The sequence below is a fragment of the Protopterus annectens genome, chromosome 9.part0 (assembly GCF_019279795.1).
Source record: "Protopterus annectens isolate FY-2018-M chromosome 9.part0, PAN1.0, whole genome shotgun sequence".
Lineage (NCBI taxonomy): Eukaryota > Metazoa > Chordata > Ceratodontiformes > Protopteridae > Protopterus > Protopterus annectens.
The window spans coordinates 907986731-907991984 of record NC_056743.1 but is presented as its reverse complement, the minus strand read 5'-3'; the positions used below and the strand labels follow the sequence as shown (position 1 = coordinate 907991984).

General features: G+C 37.5%; 1 protein-coding gene across 8 annotated transcripts in view; it reads left to right on the top strand.

The window, feature by feature from the left end:
- The first annotated feature begins 220 nt into the window (after positions 1-220).
- The window catches only part of NACA (nascent polypeptide associated complex subunit alpha), a 464777-nt gene continuing 459743 nt past the window's right edge, over positions 221-5254 (top strand). For 3 of the 8 annotated variants that reach the window (XM_044083639.1, XM_044083638.1, XM_044083636.1), the window contains exon 1: positions 221-363. The gene's annotated coding sequence lies outside the window, so the exon portion shown is untranslated. Of the gene's footprint in view, positions 409-5254 lie in introns of all 8 variants that reach the window. The other 5 variants (XM_044083642.1, XM_044083644.1, XM_044083640.1 and 2 more) reach the window with 3 other exon arrangements.

The window sequence follows — 5254 nt, the reverse complement described above, 5'->3', positions numbered from 1 at the left end:
CAAAAGCATAAAAATCAAGAATATGTTTAAATATTGCTCTCGTAAAATCAGGAAATAACTAAAACCAGTTTTGAAATAGTAAATATTTCTTATTTAGCGAATAGCGATTTCAAGCCTCAAAGATTTGCCATAAAGCCACAGACAACATAAGTCACGAGGCACAGGCACACACAAAAATAACTAGACTTTCTACAAACCTCAGGAAAGTTAACAAACCTACACAAAGATACACTCATCATCTTTCATCTTCCTGAAATAGTAGTCATAACCCGGAAGAAGTTGTCTCCGTCAGTGTCTCAACCCGGTTGCAATTTTTAAAGTTTGTCCTCTTTACAGCCATATTGGATCTAACTATCTCATACAGTAAGTGAGGCTTGTGTAAAATCCGAATTCATCAGCTTATTAAAAGTATGTGAATATGAAATGGCTTTTATTTGTCTGTAGGTATTTCAGAGGATAAGCTTAATAGGGTAATTAGTGTGGGTGGATGACTGTTCTTTTTTTTTAAGCTGACTTGTGCTTAAAAGTTGATGGGGGACCAAGATGGGGTCGGAGAATTACTGTTTGTCATACTTCATGTTTGCTTGGTTTAGTAAATGTTGTAGATATTTAATGTTTGGTAACTGTTGTTATTTACTGATACAAAAGATCTCAACTAGTTTTTGGGTGGACCAAAATTAATATGGAAAATATGCATACCACGTTAAGTAGTATTGCTTATTTGGGTATGTTAATATGTAATTCGGGCGGATTGGTTGATTTAGGTTGTTGGGGTCAGACATGCTTTGTGTTTGACAGACAGGTACTTGAGTAAATTGAAGTAGTGATATTTTCCCACATGATGCATTCTGCAGAAGCAGGCTGTTAAGGAAGTGGGTAAGATGTTGTCTTAAGTATTTTGTTTTTTCTGTGTCTTATTTTTTTATGCTGCTCGTTGCACAGAAATCTGCTTATTTCTGTGCATTATGTAGCTGGAGATACCAGCTTAACCGAAGTTGGCATTTTTTCCACAAAGTTGACATGTTTTGGTAAGCATTTTTGTGAAATGTTGTGTGCTGTCATCTTGCGTGCGTTGCTTCTCTCGTAAAATACTTAACTTTGAAAATTTAGTGACGTGTTGATTGTGCATTTAAATACCTTGTTATAAAGCTGTCCCAGTGCCCCCAGACACACTTCCAGTTTTTATTAGAGATAAACCCTATGCACACAGTAGTTGAATGTGACCAGTTTTTGGTTGCTCATACTTAAGTGGTATTCGTGTACAGTTATTATAGAACATTGTTGTGTTCTTGATGTGGTCATTTCTATGTAGCTGTTTGGAAGAACATTTTCTTTACTATGTAGCGTCATGTTTATCACATGTGTTAATGTGACTGTTTTAAAAATCTAACTGATGACTGATTTGAGATTACTGAGTGTTGGAAGTTAATTGCTGTCAAACACATATGTCGGTTCTTCTTTGTAGTTGTAGTTTATTCAAGTTCCCATATTAGTATTAAAAAGGGAAAGTGCTTTTAGTAGTGTGGTTTATGAAAAATGATTGCTGAGCCTAATCCTGTAGTGACAGGTCGTGCTGTCGTTCTGCCTTTTTTTTTCCTTTGTGTGTGTCATAGGTTCATAGGTTTATACTAGGCTATCTGCCCTAAGGCATTTATAAGCCTAGCCCAAAGTTATGTGGCTTACGCCACCCCTTATGTTTGAAATAATGTGCCCATTAGTCTGTTGTGCCTCTGTCCAGCAGTGACACAGAGATGATTCCCGGGGTAAACCTACGATCTCCCATCCACCGGTCAAGATTTCTCTTGAACAGGGCCAGCGAGGTGCTCTGCCTCACATAGACCGGGATTTTATTCCACAGCATGGGGAGTCTCTGGGTGATAAATCTATCCCTCCAGCACGTCCTATTTATATACGTGCTAAGGTTTAAGTCACTTGCTCTAGTGGTTCTGGTGGATTTGGATTTTTTGAGGTGGAGCATGTCCATTAATTCTGGGTTGGTCATGGCCTTGTATGTCAGGCACAGGTCACCTCTGAGCAGACGCTATGCAACTGAATAGAGTTGGAGTTTCTTCAGTCTGGCAGTATATGACAGGTTTTGGAGTCCCGTTATCCTTTTGGTGAGGAACTTTTGGGGTCTCTCCAGTTGCTGCAGGTGTCGGGTGAGATACATCCCGAATGGGACATTATACTCGATCATTGGTCTGATAAGTGAAGAGTATAGGGGAACAATGACCTCACTTGATCTGGATGTGAATCCCTTCATGATCAGATGGGCAATGTAGAAGGTCTTTCGAACCACTTTAGCAACGTGAGTGTCAAACGAGAGGCCACTGTCAACCTGGGTACCCAGGTCCCTGATAACCTCTTCTGTGCTTAGTGGGTTGCCATCTATATGGTAGCTTGGGGTTACCTTTTTTTTTCCCGAAGGGTATGACTACACTTTTTTGCATTTAACTTCAGGCCATGGCTCTGGCACCAGCTATCAGTTTCCGTGAGACCCCTCTGAAGGATGTCTGTGTCCGATGTACTATCCACTATGGCACCCAGTTTGCAGTCATCCGCAAACTTTGTCAGCCATAGTCCTCCTATGTTTGCCTGTACTTCTGAGAAGTAGATGCCGAACAATAGGGGGCCAAGGACTGAGCCCTGTGGGACACCACTTGTAACCGGCTTGGAGTCTGACATGGCTCCAGCAACTCTAACCCTTTGGGTTCTGTCCTTAAAGTTTTTAGTTTTGGTAGTCTCTTCCAATTTCTGTTATTGTAGTCATTATGTCTTTACGTCTTTTTGGGCATTGGGAATGGAGTTGTAACTGTAGATATTCCCATGCTTGACCTCTCAACTGTCGAGAGTGTGTTTTTCATGGCAGTATTTGAAATTTGTATCCCCCCCATATTAATTTGGTCTCGTCCAGCTTTCCTGCTTTTAAAAGACTGAGATGCGTGCTGACAGGAAATGTTAGACAATGTAGTATGTGAGACTGAAACCGCTGGTAATGCAGCTGAACCTGCATCCCATAATTTATGTGGGGGAACATCAGAAAACTTTATAAAAATAATTGCAAATCCCTGCGTGAGACAAATGAATTCAAGTCAAAGTCCACTGAAGATTAGTTACATACATACATAAAAATATTTCAAGCACAGGCATTAATGCCTTTCTAGCTTGCCAGTATACCAAAAACATTTGTCCCATAAGTGTCCAGGCTATTCTTAAAAATATCTAAACTAGTACTTGCTTTAATGTAATTTGGTAGCCTGTTCCATGCATCAGAGAGCCAATTAGTACATTTCTCATTCCTGTAGAATCGTCTACATAAGTTGTTTGATTCTCGATTACTTTTTGATAACCCCAAACATTCACAGAGGTTGTTGTCTTTAAATGCCCTATATACCTGAATAAGATGTTTTCTTGGATATCTGTAAGAGACGCTGTACAAGTTCAGATGTTTTAGTCTTTCATAATAACTTAAAATTTCATATCCATGGATGCTCTTGGTATATTTCCACTGTACTCTTTCCAGTTTACTCATGCTTGTTTTCTTATAGGGTTTCCATCTTGTTATTCCATACTCAAGTTTGGGTCTAATGTAACTAACAAATAATGAGTGATCATTTTTGATTTACTAGACTTTAGAAATCTTTTTATACAACCTATATTTCTATAACTGTCATTAATTAACTGGTTGATATGATTAGAAAAACTCATAGCTGAATCTACCCGTATACCCAGGTTCTTGAATTAATCTATATTTTCAGTCAGTGTGCTGCATTAAATATTCACCTTTCAATTTGTGTCCCAAATCTCATATGCTTATTTTTTCATGTATTTATCAGCATATTATTCTTCTGTGCCCAAATGGTCAATTTAGTCAAGTTTATTTGCAGACATGCCTTATCTGTAACACATGGAATCAGTTTACCAAATTTAAGGGCCTCTGCATATGTACTGTAGAACACCTCAGATTAAAGTTAGATCTGAAAGATACAATCTAAACAAGTAAGGGACTAGGACAGAGCCCTGTGGGACACTCTCACTGTAACCAATGATTTCACCTGTCCAGTTGCTGTATAATACTTGCCATGTCCTATTTGTAAGCCATGCAGCTGTCCATCCTGTCAGGAGTACATCAGTACTTTAGTTGTACTAATTTATTGATCAGTGCATTGTGTGTGACTATCAAATGCTGAAGTTAAATCCATATAAATTATATCACAGCTCAATTTTTCATTCATAGCTGTTACTATATTGTTATAAATAATCATGTTACAGGTGGTAATAAATCTGTTTTCAGCATATGCATGCTGATGTATGGTTTCAAGTCCCAACCTATCCAGTTCTGACAGTAATTTATCCAATATTCCCTTCTGTATTATTTTTCTACAGTGTAAAGGTAGACCTAATGGTCTATATAGCTCTTGGTTTGTCCTAACTCCCCTTTCCCATAAAGACAGTTTTAATAAGCACATCTCCAATCTTGAGAAATCTACCCATGTTTATATGACCTAGTGCATAATAGATATAATGGTACCATAAATTCTTGTTGGAGCTTTCTCGGGTCATTGTTACTAATTCTGTCTCCTCCCTGTGCTTTGTTTGGATCCAGTTTGTGCAGTTCTTCAGTATACTCTAATTTGATTCCAGTATCTGTGGTTAACTGGATGTCACTAGGACAACTTATCACCCCTTTTGTGGACCAAGACTGTTTTGTGTAAGATTTTGTAAATACATCTATAATCTGTTGCATCTGAGAATAAAGTTTAGAATCTGCACACAGTTTATCAATTTGTGTGTCTTTACTCCTTCCACGTCTTGTGCATCTATAAAAAGGCTTCCTGTTATGTTCAATATCGTTATGTCAATTTTCTTCAAATTTTTCTTTATCTTATCTCATACTATGCTTAATCTGTTTAAGTCTTAATGGCTTTTGTTTATTTTATCGTATTACCTATTCTGTAATGTGTTCTGTACAATCCCTTAGAGTAGTTCCAGAACGCATAAAGAGAAGATAATAGTTCGTAAAGGTAAGTAGTCTTTATTAGTTTTGCCAAAAGGAAAAATCCAAAAGCAGTCAGTACAAAGCAAAAAGAAATCAAAAATAATAGGTAAAAAAAAGTTTCAAGTCAAAACCTCAGCTCAAAATAAGTGCTTTTCCAATTTTTTTTTTCTCTTCAAAACCTTCTTGGATTTTGCGCGGTTTCTGTTTTTTTTTTTTTTTGCTACTGACTTTGTTTTTTTGGTTTTCTTTTTTTTT